At 38.1% G+C, this 23,110-nt stretch overlaps 2 pseudogenes; one reads left to right on the top strand and one right to left on the bottom strand.

Annotated features, from left to right (window-relative positions):
• Positions 1–5,190: 5,190 nt before the first annotated feature.
• On the bottom strand, positions 5,191–14,953 carry LOC138171822 (WW domain-binding protein 11-like; annotated as a pseudogene).
• Positions 14,952–20,859, top strand: LOC138171821 (nucleolin-like; annotated as a pseudogene).
• Positions 20,860–23,110: the final 2,251 nt, after the last annotated feature.

The following is a 23,110-nucleotide window of genomic DNA, read 5'->3' as shown; positions in this document are numbered from 1 at the left end:
TTTGTGAGAATGGTGGTTTGGTCACTTCTGCTTTCTGCCTCTGTTCCCCTGGCCTAGAGTTCAGGCAGGCTCAGCAGCTCGTGACCATGCAGTGCCAGTGTCTTCCAATTCTCCTTATTGTGCTAAGGTGTACCTGGGTTTCTGATGTTAGCACTTGCTGGTCCCTCCCCACTGAGCTTCAGGATCATTGTCTGTTCAGCTTAAGTGGGGCATGTTATGATGCCTCCTGCCCTTAATGTCAGGTTCTGCACAGCCTCAGTCACACTCTCCCTCTAGGACTTCCAAGTCTGCTGCTGGTTCCATTATTTCTGGATTTTACAATGGAGCAATAATCTCTATGTTTTCAGGCTCAGAGTGGTAGATTAAAGCAGCTAGGGTTTACTCCGCCGTGTCAGTTCCAAGAAGTTCAGATAGGTGATTTTTAATCATCCAGGCTGTGGATTGATAGCCCCAGGCAGACCCTGGGTTTATCTCTTACATAGTTCTGACAGATCATCCCTCCTGCAGTAAGAGGTCTGCAAATCACCCCTATGGTGGGTAAATCCACTTGCCAGAGCTCACTCTGGCCCACTCAGGTCTGACCAAAGGAACATCTTTCATTGTATTTAAATGCCCCTCAGTTCTTGAAGAGAAAAGAGAAATCCATAGGTTGATTCAAAGTACTTTGATTTGAGATGTCTTCTGAGCTTCAATGGCTCATCTTTATCTCTCCCTTCTCTGCTATACTTTCTTCCACTTTCTTTTCTTCTTTGCTTCCTTCCATTGACTGTTGACCCACTGCTGCCTATGCTTTCTGGGTTGACAAGTTAAGTTAGGAAAGACCTTGGATCACAATCACACCTCTCTGTCTGTTCTTTCTATGTTTTTCTATTTTAAAACTTCCTAATATTCAACTACACCTTCCAGCTCTAAATTATTGACAGTCCTGTCACTGCCAGGGCTAAGAGGGGAATCCTTTTCCATCTGAACTACAAATCCTCAAATGCTGGTCAGGTCTCAAACCTTTTTGCATTAAGAAAGAAAGAAATTGCTCTGTTCTTTCTGTACTTTTAAAATAGTTATAATTTCCACGGTCACAGGAAAGAAACTCCATAATAACTCTACATAAAAATTTTGTGTTAGCACAATACTGTTCAGTGAGAATACACAATTGAATGTCAGTGATGCTCATTTTTGTCTTATACTTTCAGAAAACTTCAAAACAGTAAAAAGTTCTAGAGTTTCAATTTTATGATTTCTCAAATGTCTCAATTTAAGAGCCAAGTGTACACCCATGCATGTGTTTGTGTTTGTGTAGAAAGGAAAATTTCCTAAATTATAATGAGACTAGAAGAAATAAGAATGAGGTAAGAGTAAAATTTTTAGAAAGTTTCTATTTTTCAAAATCTCAAATGAATATTTTTTGAATTGTCATTATTCCCCATAGCACTTTGCTTTAAACTTTTGTTAATTTTGAGGTAATCTATCTTCTTTGAACCTTTAAAAATACATTTGTTCTTTCTGATTTTCATAGGGTTATCTATCCTAGATTAAAGGAGCTGATTTAATCCAATATTAACAAATAAATAATAAAATATTAATGTTAAATGTATACTATGTCCTGGTTTTATTTGCTCTCTTACAATGAAAACTGAAAATTTTATAACCCAGTACAGTGTATAGGACTTCAGAGAAGGGGAAGAAAATGTTGAGACCAGGGAAGGTAGCACTTATGCTGAAATTAAGTAGACCATATTTCTCCTCCTCCTGGCAATATATCTTATCCCCAAATGTGCATTCTTTGACTCTTCATTACATTTTAATTTTCTTTTTATAGATTTACTTCTATTTAACCTCTTTAAGGATAGAGATTTTATTTCTTATTTATATTTGAATCCTCAGTGCTTCTCACTATACTATGTCTGGTATACAATATGCACAAAAATAAGTGCACTCCACCCATCTATTTATCAATATTATACAGGACATGCAATAAACAATGGAGACCAACAATCTGAAAAAAAACATTTTTTGAGTTGTTGCTTCCTTACACCTGCAGATCCCTGAGAGGACAAGGGATATTGTCTCTGGTATTATGGTAATATTTCAACGAATCCACCTACAAATATACAAGTGAGCCAATTTCTATAAATATCAACAGACTGAGTAAATAACATGTCTCATAAATGTTTCTTGATAATTTGGAATTGCAAACCAATCACTTCATCCTTTTCATCACTAGAATAATTCTCTGCAACATACTATATTCAACTTGGTGGCATTCAATCCAACACTATCATGAGATATATGCAAATACTAAGATCTCTGTAGTTCACAAGGAAAGAGCACTCACTTTTTATGAATTCTCTTTCTGGGTTGCTAAAGTAATTACTTTCAGGAGTGTGATCAGTTTGGCTTCATATAATCAAAATGTTTCCAAGCCCCCATGCTATTATTATACTATGAATATGCTAAAAAAAGATCCATAGGCTTTAATATTGTATAGAGTTTTGAATTTGTATTTATTCAGTCAAGGGACTAAAATGTATACTTAGTCCTTCTGACACTAATTCAGAGAGCTTAAGTTGCAACTTTCTTCAGCCTCACTTTACTCACCTTTAATATGAGGAAATCAGATTAGAAATGAGATAGTTGGAGGAGATTGATCCCCTCTGAGGTCCTTACAGCTTGACATGTACATATACAAATAAAATCAATATTACATTTAAACAACAATCAAGAAAGGTTTGGGTATGTAGTTTATCCTAAATTTAATTCACAGTCCAAGATATGTCAGCTCAATTCCAGTCTTTACCACAATGACATTTTACTGTTCAAGGGGGATATTCACCATTGTCCAGTCAGCTTATGGTGTTGAGGATTCATCCAATGATTCTTCTGCAGCTCCAATGTGAGTTAACCTCAGTGCTATTTGGGTCTTCCTAGCTACCAAGATTATACTTTTCTGCTCAGTGTTCAATGACTAATAGGGATCTTTAACTGTTTCCATTTTTTTGCAGCTGTTTAATCTCTCTTGGAGCAGGGGATATGACTCAATGAAAGGACCCAGGGAAGATAACGTCTCTTCTACCTGCCTATTATTTTTTTGCCTACCCCTTCTCAGTCTGTCTCAATCCCATTTCACCCTTTGTTACTGAGTCTCATCTCTGCTTAACTTTTGCCTTTGTAGTTTAGTATTGGCTTTATTAGCAGGGTTCATATTCATCAACTGCAAGCGTATACATCCCATGTTGCAGGTATATTTATTGCTTAAAAACATATATATATATATATATGTGTGTGTGTGTGTGTGTGTGTGTGTGAATATACATATATATGCAAGTTTGTGTGTGTATACTTATACACCCATATACACACATCTGTATATTGTTGTGATTAGTAAAATTCAAATCAATTTAAAAGTATCATGGAATTCACAGGAGCTTTTTGCTATTGTGAAGTTTTATGATCAGTGAATATGTATAGGAATACTACTATCATGTGGGTAACTATAAAATTATTATAATAAAAAAGACCTTCACAAATGAAAAAAAAAAAGTTGGGAATCCACTGGTCAAGAAAGAGAAGACCAGGTCTTTGTGTTTGAATAAGGCTCTAAGGATAAAAAAAATATAAATCATCCAATGCAGGAGATTTTTACCAAACAACAACAATTCTAGACCCCATTGCTGATAGCCAGGCAGATCCTAAAGAAAGGATAGTCTAAGTCATAGTTATATTAAAATGGCAAACTAATATAACCGATGCATTTTCCACTTTTTAAGCTTCTGAAATATACATTAAAGGTAAAGAATATTTGTCATTCAGTATTTCTATTGACTTTCATTCCTGCCATCTGCAAGACATAGAAGGGCATTCAGGGAATCAGAGGTGGGTTTTGGTATTCACACTGCATAAATTTTGGAAGTGAAGAGTCTCCATTTCAAAGTGACCTTGAACCTTATTTTCTTTTAATCTAAATAAATAAAGACATATCCTTAAAAACTCCCCAAAATGACCAGACATTAACTTATTGGCAGTAGCTATCAAAGTGAACTCTGCCTTGAAGCAAAGTTAAAATAAAACAGAATTTGGTTATAAACCGCAATGCATTAGTCACCCTTGAAGATCTCTGAAATAAATTCAAAGTGCAGGATCACCACAGGGGAAATAAGTAAATATTGTTTTATTTTTGTAATTTTCTCTGCAGAACAAAATGAATGAAAAAAGTGACTACCATATTGTGGTTTATTAAATAATTCATCTTATTACACCTACTAGTATCTAAAAACAAAAATGTTCCTTTTAGTTTCCCAACAGTAAAAGTTATCAAATAAAAGAAAAGATATATCTGTCTAATAGAAAACAAATAGCTACCACAGAGCAGAACAATATAGATACTAATAAGGTAAAGATGCCTTTATAATATCACATAATACAAGCAAAAATATTAGTACCAAATGTTCTAAATATAAAACATTTTTATTTCTTTGCATTATTATTCATATACAAGTGTAATGTGCAAATATTTCTCTCCGTCATAATAGGTCTGGCCCACCTGGTTCCTTTTGAATAGTAACTCAAATTTAATTATTTATTTTTATATTTATAGAATATTTATTTCTTTCATGAGAGACATTTAATTTTTTTTCATTGAGAAGTCATTTCAATTAATAAATATGTATAGTCCTCCCTTAACATCTTGCTTCATAGTAAGGAAATGAAGCTGTAATCCATTTTACTACAAGTAAAATGTTACAAAATATTTACAAGGAAAGTTAAAAAAACAAACAAAACCAGGAGCAAAAACACAAAAAAAAACACTGGATGAAATACATTTGTTTCTAACAAATATCTATGCCAGTGGCTTAACAAACCCACTTAAGAAAAGGATTTCTCATCTCTCTTTATCTCATGCCTGCAAAGAAAAAATGAAATGGTGATGGTGATGGGTATAGGAGAGATGGGAAGGGACATTGTTATAGAAGCTTATCAGTCTCCTCTGAATGAAACATCTTTTCTTCTGTGCAGTGAATTCTGACCAAAGCTAAATAACATTAAGAACAATTCCTGCACTGGAATTAAGAAATACTTTGACAGAGTAAAACTCCTCTGCACTTGTGTCCAATATATAAGAACTCCTTCCTCTATGAACCATGTTTTCTAATATGAATTTTTGAGATTAAAAACCTCCCCTGTCATCATAAGCTGTCACAGTATACTCTCCATCTCTTTCATGAAGGCTTCATACATATCTTCCTTGGTTTGTACTGAAACAGGAGCACAAGGCCCAGATTTAGGTACTGCTTTGGCAAGGTGTAAAACAATCCTCTTCTGATTTTCTTTGGGAAGCAGCAAGCAGTAGCTCCTTTGTTTCTTGTTGAACCCTCAGTGCAGTGGACACAAATCTGGTAATTTCTGCATTCGTATTGGTGATCTGTGGGTTGGCACTGATGGTTGCTGTGGCTTTCTTCTAAATAGTGGCTGCACTGGTGTCATCCACTTTGGGTATCTGGATCAAAGTAGGTAGGGCACTTAAAACCCCTGGATTTGGCCAGGGAGCTGGTGGAAAGAGCCCAGGTGGAGCAGATCCAAGTGGAGGCACCAAAGGTGGTTTCATTATAACAGGATGAGGGCAAGGGATACCTGAAGGTTCTGAGGTCAGTGGCTTTGGTAGGGATCTTCGTGGAGGAGGACTAGGAGGAAGACCAGGAGGTGGGCCTTGTGGAGTACTAGGAGGTAAAAGCCAGGGTAAAGGCCCTCAAAGTCATGTGGTCTTAAGAATGGAGGCGCTCCTGGAGGTGGACCAGGAGGAAGGCCAATAGATGGCCCAAGTGGTTGTAATGGTGGAGCAGGTGGTGGTCCAAGAGGGGGTGGTCCTGGAATGGGAGGTGGCTGTATCTGAGTAGGAGGAACAGACTGTGGAGGTGGTTGCTATTGTTTGGAAGCAGGAGATGATGATGCCCCATCAGGAAGAGATTCTTCTTTGTACTGCTGCTGTGCAGTATTTTCTGACTCAGTGTCACCAGAATCCTCCTCTTCATCATCTTCTGAAAGTTCCTTCACTTCTCATACCTCTTCAGGAGTTTCCTGACCTGCCCTTCTAAGCATCATAGCTTGATGAGGTGTTAATTCCTTCATGTTCTTCATTTTCTTTTGTGCTTTTCCAGGAACATCAGCAAATCATACACTGAGACCTCCCTTTTTGACCTCATTGTTCTCTCTCCTCATCATCACAATACATGAATTCCTCTCCTTTGCTGTCAGCATCTGATCTGTCAGTGTCACTGTCATCACTGCTGTCATCGTGCTTATCTTGGTCCATGTCTTCAGGATAACCTTCATCTTTGCTGGTACTGGCAGCATCATCATCATGGCCTCAATGAGCAAGTTCTGGACTACATAAAATATCTTCCTCTTGCCAAGGGGTAAGTTCTAGTATAAACCTCACTTTAGACCATACATCTGCAGAACTTGGGGAGGACGTGGCCCAGGGGGTGGGCCAGGAGGCTTTCTTCCAGAGGTAAAGGAGGAACACCATGTCCAAGAAGAGGAAGTATAGAAATTGCCCTGAGGGGCAGCCAGGTAGCACAGCGAGTAAGAGCACCGGCCCCACACCGGCCCCAGAGTTGGGATACCTGGGATCTGATACTTAGCACCACACCCAGAAATAACTGGCTGTGTAACCTTGAGCAAGTTACTTAACCTCACTTGCTTTAAAAAAAAAGAAAGAAAGAAATGACCCTGGTGGGAGGTCCATAGGCACAGGGTTTTTTTGAGAATAGAGAGTGGCTGTGCACCAGGCAATGGGATGTCTTGGATCAAGATGTTAGAAGGAGCATGAGGCATATCTGGCAATAGGATGCTTTCCACTTCCACATGCTGAGCATTCTTTACAGCATCAAAGCACTGGCTGAGCTGGGCCCTCTTCTGCTCATATTCTACCTCTAACTTTCAACATTCTTTGTAGATATCTCGATTTTCCATTTCATAGAGTCGGAGAATGAGGTTCAAACTTCATGTTTTTTTTCCCCTTATCTTTTAGCACATTTCATTTAGCTGTGACTGCTGTCTTCATAGAAATCCATCTCATCCAATTTCTCCATGTCCCCAAATAATCTGTCTGGGATCCTTCATCTTTAGTACTGCAGCTCGTATCATCATTCGTTGTTTCTTGCTCTTTTTTAATTCCCTCTTCCAGGCTTCTTTTGGAGCCTGGTCAGTGGGATTCATGAACTTCCCACTCTTAGTGGATGATGTAGATCTCCACTTTATTTTACCAGGTTATATGTTTTAGTCAGTTAAGGGTGGAAATTTTTTTTCATTCAAAGCAATACACCAAAACTACTATCAGCAGGAGTTTAGATGACTCAGATTTTTTCAACAAACTGTGTAACATCCACCTTTCAGCTGCTCGCTGAAGCCAGCAAGGACCTCAGGGCAGTGCACTGTGGTGGTTCACGTGCCCTCCTTGCTCAGGCCTTCACCTTCACCTCTTGCACAGGGCCTAAGCCACTGCCATCTTGAAGCCACACACCGCACTGACTCCCTCATGTCACTTCTCTGATAGTAACCACTTTTTAAGGTGTCAATAAGAGCTAGTTCCTTTAAGTCATTTGCCTACTTTTCTCCTAATCAAGAATCATTGAAACTAGGTGGCACAGTGGAAAAGAGTGTTGGGCCTGGATTCAGGAAGACTGATCTTCCTGAGTGAAAATCTGGTCTCATACACACATACTAGCTATGTGATCCTGGGAAATTCACTTAAACCAGTTTGCTTCACCTTCCTCATCAGTAAAATGAGTTAGAAAAGTTAATGTCAAACCACTTTAGTATCTCTGCCCAAAAAAACCCCAAAGGTTCCATGAAGCAATGCACTTGGCTGAAAAACAAACGGACGACAAGTATCACACTTTACAAAATAGATAGGGGATCTTAAGAGGACACATATAAATGATTACAAATTTCTACCATCCTGTGGTAAGCTGGCCTAGAACAAAATTTAATTTTCTTATCAATAGTTATATGAGCAGACTCAGTTCCCCAAATAAATGCTGTATATCTGTATAAAGAACATGTTGTCGTTACTAACATTTATGATAGTATATATGTGTGTGCATGTTTGCATATGCAAATATATATACACACATATATACATACACAAATATACACACACATACACACATACATATGATATATCTGAAGCTTCTAGCAAGACAGTACAAGTTTACACTAAAAAAGACATGCCACAAAGCACTTAGTAAAGAACAGAAGAAAAAGATATAAAAAAGGAAAAGGAGGAACTGATAACCTGTATTGGCAAATAAAATAAGTAATCTGAGGGATTCAGCTGCCCTATTTGAAGTCTTTAGATCAGAGGAAAACATAAAGAAAGGGGCTTTGTTCAGATCAATCCATTAGCACAGAAAAGAAAGCAGTTCAATGGCCTAGACTTTTGTTTGTCTTTTTTTATATACATACAAGAAAAAAAAAATAAAAGAAATCCCAAAAGAACTAAGTACCATGTAATGAAAAATCTACCTTAGTCCATTCAGAAGTGAGAAAAAGTTTCCATATTAGTCTACCTTACATCCTTCCCAATCTTTCCAGCATAGAAAGAAAGTATATAAAGTAAGTCAACAAAAATACAAACAAGCTATATCCTATTGTGCAACTCCGTATGGGCCTAGAGATTTGGGGGTCATTTTCATATTCTTGGATAGAAGTCAGAGTTAGTCTGTGCATATCCATATAAATGAGCATACAGTTATAAACACCACACGTGTTTGTGTGTAATTGCCAAATATAATGAGATTACTCAATCTTTATCCTTATCGAAGGATAGTCTTTGAAGCTGTTATTCATCTTCTTCTTCTGCACATTCTCTATGCTTTAGATTTTCATGGCAATGCTCTATGTTTATTCTCCTATCTATCATTAACCTTTCTCATTGTTCTTTGTTAGATCTTGATCTGGATTATACCCAACTTACAATAGGGGGGGTGCTCTACGTTTAATGCTAGACTATATTCCCTTTTTCCTCTATACTCTCTCATTTAGTTACCTCATAATTTCTTTGGGTTCAATGACTATCTTCATAAAGATGATTTCAAAATACATATGTTCAGTTCTCTATTGCACTCATTATCATCTTTATTTTGAACATTTAAAATTGCTTACATTGTAGAAATTTCAAAATCAAAATTCACAAAACTCATTATCTTCTCCCCCAAACTCTCCTACTTTCATAGTTCCCTTAGGTATTTTTTTAGGTATTATTCTCCCAGGCACTGGGTACATTTCCTTTCTATTATCATCAATTCCTCACTCACACTCACCCCATATATCATACCAGTTGCCAATTCCTATGATTTCTGTCTTGACAACATATCTGGAATGTTCTCCCTATTGTTCCAACCCCAAAGCCACCATCCTAATTTGTGCATTTATCACTTTACTGGAATATTTCAATAATTTTCTATTTGGTCCGCATGCCTGAAGTCTCTTTGTATTCAAATTTATCTTCCCCTCAACAGACCAAAGATTTTCCAAAAGTGTGTATTGTACCTACTACCTTTTCACAACATAGTCCCTTCCTGTCTTTGCTGTTTTGGTTTTTCATTTTACTTTCCTTTACATAATCAATGATGGACTAGCAGACATTCTTCTTATTCCTCACACATTCTACTTCATTTCCTCATCCCATGTCTTTCTACTGTCTATTTCCCATGATTGGGAGCTACTTATCTCCACTTCTTGGATTCTGTGATTTGAAGCCTTAGTTCATATCTCACCTTTTATAGGAGGTCTTAAAAGTTTTCCTCTTAGAACTCCTTACAACCTCCCCTGCTAGTGCCTTTCCTCTGAGATTATATTATAAATTCATATCATATTATAAATTTATAAATATTAGCTTTTTGGTTTGGTTTCATGAGCATATATTCACACATGTTTATATATACATATATGTCTATATGTAATATATGCATAGGTATATATATAAACATACACAAAGAAAACTTAATAAAATAGATTCACATGTGATCCTATTTCTCCTCTACTTTTTATATGAAAATATTCTTTTTAATGTGATAAATGCAAAATTAAAATAAAAAACAATTGCATTTAGACCTCTAAATCACCACATATGATATGAAAAGATTACAATTTAGTTTAATGCAAATCAAAATTCATTATAAATAGACAGTAACAAGAAAAAATATGTAACAGTGATAGCTTATCTCAGACAGTATTCATTATTACCTAATTCTAGCACAGAAAAGAGATTTAGACTGTACTTAAATTTTAATATAATAGATCTCATTGACATTTTAACTAGAAACCAGTCCAACCTCCTCATTTTACAAATTAAGAAAATGAAAATCAGACAAACTGTGTTACTGGTCCAGGAACATGTATTTAATTGGCTGTGGAGCCTGGATTCATAATGAGGCCTTGTCACTATCAATAAGTACATTGCCTTTCACCTAACCTCCTCTGATTCACTATTTGGACTTTATAGCTATGAAGATTGAAGTTTGGTTATTCTGTACTTCCAGGTACCTATTTAAGTACAATATTGTATACTTTTCAGAAGTAAAAATTCGCTTTTTTTAAAGACTGGAACCATCAAAGAATTTTAGCTACCTTCTATCACTGTGACTGGGCATGTCCAAAAAGCACTTTTCAACCTCTTTCTCATATTTTGGAATCAAGAGTACAGAGATCAGCAAAAATCCTACCAGTCCATGGCAGAACCAGCTTGTGACTGGTGAGTTCCCTCATAAGCTGATTCCTTGCAAAGCAAGAAATCTGGCAACTAAAACTGACTCCAAAATTTCTACAATTACAGGGAAAAAATGGTCCCTCAGTAAGAAAAATTCACTGTCTTCATCCAGACTAATAATTCATTTACACATTTAAAAAGTCTAATAATTATTTATACTATGGGTTTTCCCAATAAACATAAAATAGCTCAACTTAAATTTAGAATTACCATGAGTTTTCTCCTCTTTTTCCAGAAATCTGCATGTAATTGTGACCATGCCAGACCCCTCTAAAGTTCCAAAGTTCTCATCTGCCTGAAGAAACTGGGAATATCATGGATGAACCAGAGTTTCCTGATAAATCACCCAAGTAGTAGATTGGAGAAATATAATATAGTTTTTGAGTATATAGATCAGAAAAACTGGAATGCTTTGTGAGGTGATTCAATTTTATGAGAACTGAGAGCTATGATACCAATATTGACTGCAGTGAAGATGACCCTACATTCTTGCAACACCTCTATCATTCAAAAGTTGCTCACATTTAGAGCAAAGAATTTATTAATCTTTCACTGTTGGGGGTAGGGAAGGGTGTTGGTAACTATAGGCAAGAAAAATTTTGGAGAGTGAAATGAATTGTGTCTGGAATCAGATCTACATTTAATAATTGACTGTGGGGACTAATTATTAGGAGGCAGTGACCCTGGATAAAGGTTATCAGTTTTAAATGGTTATATTCCCTAGTGATTAGTTTCTAGACCTCTGACATTTCAGCTGTTGAAGAAAGTCTTCAGAGTGAAGCAAGCTTAATTTTCTCCTGACATAGGATCAAGTCCTGCATCAAGTCCCATGCATGTTGGACTACGGCAAAATGATTTAACCTAGACAACTCCTTAAAGCTATCCATTGTAGAGAAGGTGAAGAAGTTTCTCATAGGGAGATTGCTGTACCAAATTATTATAAATATGGTCCCCAAAACAAAATAGATTGGTATAATAAGCTCAACATAGGAATTCAGATCAAAGAATGTTCAGGGTTATGGCAATGGGATTTGAAGATCTTCCATTCCCCTTGAAATTGCTGATATAGCAGGAAGGGGTAGGTCAGGAAGGAGCCTGAGCTGCGTAGGAGCCAGGCTGGAGCCAGTGTGGTGACTGGAAGTGGCAGTGGCAGCGTGAACTCCTTTTTTTGAGCCAGCCAGAACTTTTGCTAAGGAATCCTGCTAAGGAAGGGAACTGTGAGGGGCTGGGCATGCTGGGAGTTAGCTGTGTGAAGGCCAAGTGATTACCGTGAGTGAGGAGAGGAGAATCTTTGCCTAAAGTTGTCTGTTCTGTTTTGAAGGCTTGAGAATGTGGGTGTTTTCCCTATGTGTGCCACCTCTGTGGCTACTGGGATGGCTTTGATTCTGGGACTCAATTTTCTGGTATTTGAATAAATGTTCTAGCAATGTCCCCCATATAGAGACTGTTACATTTTGTGATTAATAACCATATGAGCATATTTATAGTTAACATAGGCATTGTGAATACTGCATTGTTGATACATTTGGTGATGAGGGTGGGATCACAAAATGTCAGGCCTCTATTTGGAAGCAGGAGGACTTTAGAGGGAGAAATTGCTATCCCAGGATGGGAGGATTTGCCTAATATATCTCCAGCCAGAAAATGTGCCAAAAGCATAGGACCCTGTTGTAACTGGGAACCAAGGTTTCAAGAGGGAGAACATGGAGATTTGGAAAAATGTTTGCAAGGAATACCCATAGAAATAGGCAAAGAACTGGCAGGAGTATTCAGGAGAGGCTGGGTCCTTCCAACAAGTTATTGTCTTATGTATAAAAGTAGAGTTAAGCTTCTGGAGGAAAAAGCTCAGATGGGAAGGTATTCAGCTGGTTTGTGTGAGGAATCTTCTGTGCTACAGCATTCAGAAGAGGAAGCTGGAGAGTCTCAGGTTGTAGAACAAGCTACTGTTCATGTAGCTAAAAGGAAGCAAAAAGCTAGCAGAAGGAAAATGCATGAAGCTTTTGTAAGGGCTGGGCAGAGTTGCCCTGACAGCTGCCAGGAGAATGTGTGTTTCAAGAATGGAACAAGGTTAGATGAGGAGTCTTCTAATGCATAAATTCTTCCCATATGAGGAAGAAAGCAGGAGAATAGCCAGGGTCAAAGAGAGTCCAGGGAGATAATTGAGGATTTCACTCAACAGGAGATTACTGATATATTGAGTAGATTCACCCAAAGAATGGGAGAGTCTTTAGTGTCTTGGAAAGTAAGAAACACTGATGGAGGAGCTGGAGGAATAGCACTGGATAGGGTGGAATGCTTAAAATTCATAAGCATCAGTCAGAATCATTTTGTACACCAAGCTTTTACGGATCACCATATGCAATGAGGCAGCAACAGAAATCATCTGTTAGCTTTAGCTGCAGATGGATGCAAAAAGCAATATCCTACTAACTCTATGTGGCCTGGTAGAGACAGACCCTGGTTCTCACTGAGAGAGAGAGAGAGTGAATGAGAAAATTAAAGGAAGAAGTAATGAAAGCTACTATCATGGTTGGAGATGCAAATGCATATCATGATACACCCCTAGGAATTACTCAGAGAAATATTGTAGTGAAGATAGCTCCTCCTGCTTCTAAGCACCTAGTTCTCTTAATTGGTAAATAAGGCACCCTCTTTCAGAGATGCTGGACAAGATTTCACAATTAAGTGATTTAAGGGAATGGGAAAAAGATTAATTTCCTCAAGGGAAGAGTAAATAGCCAGAGAATTCAAAGACAAAATAAATCAACAAGAAGAGAATTGTTTACTGCTCTATTGAGAGGAGGGGTAGATTTTAGAAGAATAGATGGTATTCCAATGGAAGAGCTGCATAAAATGTAGCAAGAAAAAGTACTTAACATTAGAATGAATAGGGAAGCAGGAACCACTCTTACAGTTACTCCTGACTCTTGGTATCCAAGTTTGCCACATCTTCAGGGAGAATCTGAATTATTGTATCCAGGTTTGCTGCAGCTTTAGGGAGAGTAGGAAATAGGCCAAGCCCAAACTCAGACTAAAGAAATATACAGAGGAAATTGTAGCCCTCTATTGGTTTGAAAAAATATTGAAAGAATGGCCCAACTACTGTAACTAGACCATTGCTGGGGTGGGGGAGTAGAGGGCTGAGGCCACACTTATCTTTGGAAACCCTGATAAGTATAGTATGGAGCTAAGTGGCTGACATATCAGCCAGATGACTTAAAATAATGAAAATTGGGTAATTACCTAAGAAAGAATATGCTATTGTTGCTGCACCCATTCCTGAATACATCATTGGAATAGATATATTGAAAGGCATGACTCTGTATTTGACTGAAGGAAGATACCAATTTGCTGTAAGGAAGATGATAATGAGGTGCAAGCTCTAGGAATCCCCTTGAACTCTCCTTGAATATTTGAGGTACAGGCTCTGGGAACCCCCTTGAATTGATTGAATCCTCCCATTTAATGAGTCCTTTGCATGAGGTCATAAGCTTTTCATTGTGGCTCTGTCCAAACCTTTGTTACTACCTTGACCATCCATTGTCCATCTACTTCCCACCCTTGAGCCTATCAAAATATCTATACCCAAATAAACTATTACCTGACCTCATTAATTCCTCTTGAAGATCCTACTCAAACTAATTATTGCAGTCTGACTTTATGTGACTCCTCCTGAAAACCCTCTCCAAACTCCTCCCCTAGACCACCCCTAGATTCCTTCCACAACCTTTCTGCGTATAAGACCCCATCTTGCCTCCATGTGGTGTGAGAGTATCATAGAATTTTCTAGCACAGACTTATTCTGTGTCCAGTACAAGTGAACTTTTAATAATCCTTTGCTTTTCTTTGAGTGAGAGAACACTTGAATTGAATTCATTCAGCAGGACTCAGCATGTTGGAATTTGGGGGTATTGGGCACCCCTAACCCTAACCTCATCATTTTATGGTGACCCTCATCAATAGGAATTAATACAGATTTAGTAGGAAAATAAAAATGGACCCAATTCCTTTACCTGAACCTTCTGAAGTAACTGCTTTAGAGCAGTATCATGTTCCAGGTGGGCAAAACGAAATTACCACTACTATAAAGGAATATGTTGAAGCAGGAGTGTTAGTCCCTACAACCACATGATGGAATAGTCCTATATGGCCAGTATGAAAATCATATGAGATGTGGAGAATGACCATGGACTATAGACAATTGAATAAGGTGACTCCTCCTTTGTATGCTGCTGTTCCAGATACCATCTCCTTAATAGAAAGGATCCAGAAATATGATGGGACTTGGTTTGTTGTTACTGGCTTAGTGAATGCCTTTTTCACCATCCCAATAGCCCCTATACAATGGGACCAGTTCATTTTCACTTGTCAAGGTAGACAATATAGTTTCACCCACTTTCCACAAGGACACCTGCATAACCCTACTATTTGTCACAGGATTGTGGCTGAACAGTTGGATGAATTAAAAGCAATCTGGTGTACAGCTTACCCACTACATTGATGATATCATGATACAGGGAAAAGATGCAAAAGAAGTAGAGAGGAGAATGATCCTTCTAATTGAGCATATGAAAAGTAAAGGGTGGGAAATTAACCCTGCAAAGGTTCAAGGACCAGCTCAAAATTTAAAATTTTGGTGTATAAAATTTTTGTAAGGAGAAATTGAGACATGATACCATTAATCATTTTAAGTGAAGTTTTAGTTGTTGAGCATAATTGCTGGTGACTTCCAGGGGTCATGTACCCAAATCAAGCAGCCCCAAGCATATATATCTTGAGGTTTATATAGACAAAGGCCACAACATAACTGTTGACAAGGTGAGAAAGCAGGAAAAACACAGCAGCAAAAGGATAGAATTGCTTAATGACTCATCAGTTACCCAAACAGTAAAAATCCCCGATTGGTTCCTAGGTAAGGGTGAGTGGCTGTGGTGTTCTGCTTGGAGGGTTTTTGTGGCAGGCTTGGACAGGCTGACTAAGTGTTCTAGCTATCTTCCCTGTATAGAGAGCTTATTACATTTTATGATTAATAACCATATCAGCATATTTATAGTTACCTTAGGCATTGTGAATAATGCATTGTTGATATCTTTAGTGAGAGTAGAAACAAGTATGATTTGTTCAGTCAGTTACTTGAAAGGTTCAATATGATTTTTTATCATATTCTGTGCTGTAACACAGTGAGAGTTTCCATTTTGATAGACTCAAAACAAAAGGAATCCATCCTCATCCAGAGAAAGATTTAGAGCATGAACACAGATTGAAACAAACTACTCTCTCTGTGTCTCTCTCTGTGTCTCTCTCTGTCTCTCTCTCTGTCTCTCTGTCTCTCTCTCTGTCTCTCTCTCCCTAGTTTTGTTTGTAACTTCTTTCTCATTTTTCATTACATTGGTTATAATCATACTTTACAACTTGACTAATTTTTAATATGAAGTTATTTGTAGAACCCACATCATATTTCATGCCACTATGGGGAACAAGAGAAAAGGAGAGGGAGGAGAAGAAAATTTGGAACTCAAAAGCTTGCAGAAGTGAATGTTATAAATTAGCTAAAGAATTTCTATTCTTCTCCAGATTCATGCTACAAAGTGCCTCTCTGCCCCACCTCTCAATTCTTTTTTTTCTGTATTTCATTTTCTAGTACTCATTGATGCTTTTTATGGGATTGCATCCTGTATCTTTTAAAACCTTGATCCTTGCTGAGTACCTTCTTCCACATCCGAGTCCTGTCAGGAGTGAAATTGTAAGCTCTTAAATCCCTCAGTGCTGCTGAATGTACAGGAAATAGAAGCTTCCTCTCCTCTTTATTTCACATTTAAGTGAATTCAATGTGACTAAACATGCCAAGTCAACATCCCAGGGGGAAAAGTCAGCCTTTATTCAGGAACTAGAATTCCAACCCTGTACACCTCCCAAATACAAGCCTGTGTCACAGGAGCACTGACCCTCAAAAACCTCTCTGTGAGTAAGTAAAGGGAACTTTTATTTCTCTTGGCCATTTAAATTTAGAACACTTCGAGGACACTCAAGACTACTTAAGCATACTCCCTGTTGCCTCCTTGGGAAAAAGACCAAAGGCTGAGGCAACACCAGTAAAGAAGGTATCACCAACCAAAAAAGGTGTTGTTGCCACAACACCAGCCAAGAAAACATTTGTGATTTCTTATAAGAAGGAGGCCACCCTAGCCACCAACCCCCACCCCCAAGAAAGTTCCCCCCCACCAAAGCCCCTGTCACTCCAGGCAGGAAGGAAGCACCTCTAGTTAAATCAGCCACTACCTCTGCAAAAGTGGCAGTGCCCCCAAAGGGGCAAAAAATGGAAAGAACTCCAAAAAGGAGAATGAGTCTGAAGAGGATGACAGTGAAGATGAGGATGAAGAATTGGATCCTCCAAAAACCACAAAGATGGTTCCCTTCAAACAACACTCTGAGAATAAGGAGGATGAAGAAGATGAGGAGGAGGACAGTGATGAGATTGGAGAAGATGAGGATGACTCTAAAGAAGAAGCTATGCATGACAAAGGGAAGGCTGCTGCCATGGAAGCGACCATGAGGAAACTTGGGAAGGCCAAGGGATTTGGAGGAGGAGGGGAAGAGGAAGAGGAGTAGGAGGTACCCATGAAAGAAGCATCTGAAAAGAGGAAAAAGGAAATGGGTAAACAGAAGGCCCCTGAAGCCAAGAAACAGAAACTGGATGCTGAAGTGTCTGCAAATTTCAGTCTCTTCACTGGGAACCTGAATTTCAACAAAACTGCTTCTGAACTCAAAACTGGCATCACCAACTTCTTTGTAGAAAAGGACCTTACCATTGTGGTCCACATTGGTGCCACCAGGAAGTTTGGCTATGTGGAATGTGAATCTGCTGAAGACATATAAAAGGATCTCTACCTCAGTGGCTCCAAAGGGCTTGACTCTGAAATTAATCTGGCAAAAGAAAAAGAAAACAAGAAAGATCGCAATGCAAGGATGCCCTTCAGCAAGAATCTGCCCTTTAAAGTAATTCAAGAGGAATTCAAAGAAGTGTTTGAAGATGCTATTGAGGTCACACTGGTCTGAAACAAGGACAGGACTCGTAAAAGAATTGTTTACGTTGAATATAAGACTGAAGTACAAGTGCATAAGGCCTTGGAAGAAAAGCAGGGCACTGAGTGCCAGGAGCCCAGTGCTCCATCTGGACTACACAGGGGAGAAAAACCAAAGACAAAAGAAATCAAGAGGGAAGAATAATTTCTGGGGGAGGGGTAACAGTAAGTCCTCAGACTCCAATTCCCTCCCGCTGAATAACCTCACCTAGAGAATTACCAAGGAGAGTCTGTGGGAAGTTTTTGATTTTTTTAATTTTTTAAATTGAAATTTATGTTTATTTTTAATTTACATCATTTATTTCCACAAGATTTTGAGTTACAAAGTTTGTCCCCATCTTTCCCCTACCCACCACACCAAAATAGTGATGCCACTGTATACCGCCTCCACCAATCTGCTCTTTCCTATATCCTACCCCATTCCCCCTGTGACTTTTCAGTAGGGAAAGATGGATCTCTATACTCCAGTGCCTGTATAACTTATTTTCCAGTTGCATGTAAAAATATAATTATATTATATATATATAGTTATGATATATATAATATAATTATATATATATATATGTGTATACATATTAAAAATTTGATTTTAGAACTTTGAATTCCAGATTCTTTCCCTTCCTTCCTTGTCACACACTCTTACTGAGAAGATAGGCAATTCAATATAGGTTGTACATGTGTAGCTATGCAAAACATTTCCAGAGTGGATATATTGTGAAAGACTGACTATATTTCCCTTCATCCTATATTACCTCCCACTTGTTCAATTCTCTAATTTGATGCTGTCCTGTTTCAAAAGTGTGAGTATCTAAATTCCCTCCGCCCCCAACCTGCCCTCCCCTTCATCATGTCCCCTCTCATCCCCTTCCTCCCTACTCTCCTGTAGGGTGAAATACCCTATTTAGTATGTGTCATTCCCTCCCCAAGCCAAATTCAATGAGAGTAGGTTGGCCCATTACCTTTTGCCTTTATATTCCTCCACTCCATTGTAATAGTTTTCCCTTACCTCTTCTATATGAGATAATTTACCCCATTCTGTCTCTCCCCATCTCCTCTCATTATATTCCTCTCTCACCTCTCAATTTCACTTTTTAAGTATCATTCCTTCCTATTCAATTGATCCTGTTCCCTCTGTCTATGTATGCCTGTACACATATATACATACACTCACATATGTATTCATATGCCCATATACCCTCCTATAGATACATATATGTATGTAAATATATATAGTATACATTTATATTCCCTTCAACTATTCTCATACTGAGCAAAGTTTCATAACTTACAATTATTGTTTTTCCATGTAGTAATGTAAATAGTTCAATTTTGATAAGTTCCTTATTATTTCTTTTCCTTGTTTACCTTCTCATGCTTCTTTTGCTTCTTGTATCTGAATGTCAGATTTTATATTCAACTCTGATTTTTTCATTAAGAATGCTTGAAAGTTCTCTATTTCATTGAATGACCACATTTCCCCCTGAAACATGATATTCAGTGTTGCTGGGTAGGTGATTCTTGGTTTTAATCCCAGCTCCTTTGACCTCCAGAATATCATATTCCAAGCCCTTCGATTTCTTAATACAGATGCAGCTAGATCCTGTGTTGTCCTGATTGTGTTTCCACAATATTTAAATTGTTTCTTCTTGGCTGCTTGTAATATTTTCTCCTTGATCTGGAAGCTCCACAACCTGGCTATAATATTCCTAGGCATTTTCTTTTTGTGATCTTTTTCAAGAGGTGATCGGTGGATTCTTTCAACCTCTATTTTGCTCTCTGGTTCTAAAACATCAGGGCAATTTTCCTTGAGAATTTCTTGAAGGATGATTTCTAGGTTCTTTTTTTGATCATGGCTTTCAGGTAGTCCAATAGTTTTTAAATTATCTCTCCTGGTTCTAGTTTCCAGGTCTGTGGTTTTCCAATGAGATATTTCACATTGGTTTCTCTTTTTTCATTTGTTTAGATATGTTTAATATTGTCTTGGTTTCTCATAAAGTAATTAGCTTCCATTTGCTCCAATCTAATTCTGAAGGAATTATTCTCTTCAGTGAGATTTTGAGATTCTTTTTTCCATCTGTCAAATTTGGCTTTTCAAGTCATTCTTCTCCTCATTGGCTTTTTGAGCCACTTTTGCCATTTCATATTTCTTAAGGTATTATTTTCTTTAGTCACGTTGTTGACTTGCTTTTCCTCTGGCAGTGGCTAGTTGGGCCACCCTGAGGCTAAAACTGGAGGCTCAGGTGGGGCTGGGCTCTGATCCCAGGGATGAACCCTTCCTGTCTGGCTGCTGGGCTGTCTTCAGTAGGAGATGTTTTTTTCTCTGTCACTTTGTGGGTTCTCTAGCCTTACAGTTTGTTTAGAGACATTTTTATAGGTATCTGAGGCAATTATGGGGGGAGCAGAATTTTCACGCTTCCACGCCACCATCTTGGCCTGCAGGAAGTGTTTGAGAAGGTAAGGTCCATCAGCTTGCCCCACTTGCTTGAGTCTGTAAATTACAGTTGAATTAATATTCTGAATTGTTATTACAATAAGCAAATTAATATTCTGAATTGTTATTACAATAACCAAAGCCAACCCAAAGAGTACCCATTCATTGAATTTGTCTCTATGGAAGATGCAAAAGAAACTTCGAATTATTGTAACAATGTAGAGACTGAAGTCAGGGGTCATCTAGGTGGAGCTGAAAGAACAGAAGTCTACCAGTGCAGCCCCAAGGAAGCAGCACTATAAAACCTTTTCTGTCAAAGACCTGTGTGAAGAAACGATGGAAGAAATTTTGAAAGATTTGATTCAGGACTCTATAGATGCTAGGATAGTCACAGACAAGAGATGGGGTCTTTCAAAGGGTTTGATTTAGTGGACTTCAACTCAGAGGAAGATACAAATGCTGCAAAAGAAGCCAGGGAGGATGGGGAAATTGATGGAAACAAAGTAGCTCTGGACTGGGGCAAGCCTAGTTACTTTCAGGCCATGACAACTTTGGTCCAGGGGGTTTTGGGAGGAGGCTGAGGTGTAGGAGGTAACAAAAAGCCACAAATAAAAAAGATGAAGTTTGAATAGCTTGCTGCCTTCTCTTTTCCGCTGCCATGTGAATGGACTCTGGGGTTTTAACCTGTCTAATCACTGATGGAGTCTTCCAAGGACATCCTAAGACACACGAGCAGACTGCAGATGTCTTATAAAAACCTGGAGGACAGAGCAAGGCAGGGGACAAATCTTCCATATAAAATTTTTGCAGAAACAGGTGGTAGCTGTGTGAGGTCACCTTTTTATCTATGACTTGTCTTGAGTTTATAATATTATACCCCATGTACAAAACCCTTTTCCCCCTACAAATACCTGTCGTGGCAATGTGTTCCATTTTTATTCCCTTTTTTGGCTGTAAAGAAAAAAGGTAATGTTTTCTCATATCTTAGGACACATTAAAAGATCCTAACCATTGTGTGTGGGGCAGTAATTTAAGGGCTGAACTTTAAGTCAAGAAGACCCAAGTTCAAATTCTGACTGACACAAAGCAGCTTTATGATAGTTGACAAATTTATTGATATTTGTATACATTGCCTCTTAAGGCATTGGGCAGTTACCTGAGTCTGTAAATTATAGTTGAATTAATATTCTGAATTGTTATAATTTCCACTTTGGGCCTTTCCTATACTGAAGAACTCTTAGTTTGGAATAGAAAAAAAAAAAAGATCAACCATTGTTTCTTGCCTCAGACTTACTCATGATTTCAACATTAACTGTGAGTAAAGAATTATAAGCTTGTACTCTACCAGAGCTTAATAACCTATAGCAAAGATGTGGCAAACATGATCCAAAAAATTATTTTTTTAAAGAAATATGGGTGGGTATGGTGACTAGGGGATGCACTATCATTCTGAGTATTCCTTTTCATTGATGGTCTACTCTAGTCTACTGGACAACAATAAATTAAAAGTATAACAAAATCATGCTCCCAGAATATCCATGAACAAAACTCTGTCAGTGGACATGTGTGCATGATAGAACTAATTCTTCTTCACTTGATTCCTTAAATTCATTCATGCACAAGTTCATACAGACCTAGATGGGTTCATGATTCTACATAAAAACACAAGAAAATAAACAAAGTCAGTTGAGGGTTTTATATCTACATTTTTTTCAAAGATGATATGGACTATATGTACTCAAAATAACTGACCCTAAATAAGACTATCAAAGACTCTAACCCTAAATACAATGAAAAACAATAAATTATAGTTCACAGGTATGTAACGATATAATATAGGAGCTCAGAACTTCTTATTTCTGTTATCCCCTACTGCTGTTCAAGATGCTTCATAACCTTGATATCAGATTCATAATCAAATCACAGCTTATATACTGAGTTAATACTTTCTCTTAATTAAGAACCTCCCTGTCTTATGCCGATATTTCATATTGCTGTAATGGCCAGCAAACAAGTACTTAGCACATTGTTTCATTTGAGCTTTGGTGGCCATGATTATATCAAGTCTTTGTCAAGAAACAGAACTTGTGAAACCCAAAGCAGGAGGCATTTGTCAAAGACAGGAAGAGAAATGACATAAGAGGCATGCAGGACATGAAGGAGCTAATGACTGGAAAAAAAAGCTGAGCACAAGCTGGGAGACCGCAGAACTGAGAAGGGAACAATTGTGGTGGCAGAGTCGAGAAGGAGAAAACATGTGGCATCCTGGTACTCTGTTTGTCTGTGTTGATTTGTGTTTGCAATACTTTGTAAAGGAACCCTGGGACCTTTCTGGAAACCCTGAAAAAGGATTTTCGTTTCTGTTTACAGAAGTCCTGGAGGAGGGGTTCAGAGGTCTTGGGACTATACTGAAGATTTGTGTTGAGTTCTCAGACATTATTTGTGTGTCTGTGTTGATTTCACAGGCAGAAAGTGAACTGATGATGGTGCTGGCAATGTGAGTGAATGCTGTTTTGTCTTCCCAAAAATGAAAAATGTGAAGGTCTTGAGGTGGACTGCACACTGTGAGCTTCATTGTGGAACAGGAACTGGATGAGGGACTGACGAGGAACTGGATGAGGAGCTGAGAGTTGACTACTTTTGAATCCAGGTGACAGTTGGGTAAATTCAGGCAAAACCTGGGACCATGGAAGAGGAACCATGGAATCTGAAAGCTAGCCTCGAGTCAAGATGAAAAGACCTCTCTTTGGATACTTAGTGCTGACTGAGAAGATAGTGATTTACTGTGGCCTAGGAGTGGGAGGACTTTGTACTTTGTACCTCATACCTCTT

Source organism: Petaurus breviceps, unplaced genomic scaffold (genome assembly GCF_028583685.1).
Source record: "Petaurus breviceps papuanus isolate PSGF00001 unplaced genomic scaffold, PetGlider_PUasm1.0 47, whole genome shotgun sequence".
In the NCBI taxonomy this organism is placed as follows: Eukaryota; Metazoa; Chordata; class Mammalia; order Diprotodontia; family Petauridae; genus Petaurus; species Petaurus breviceps.
This window is presented reverse-complemented; position numbering and strand designations above follow the sequence as displayed.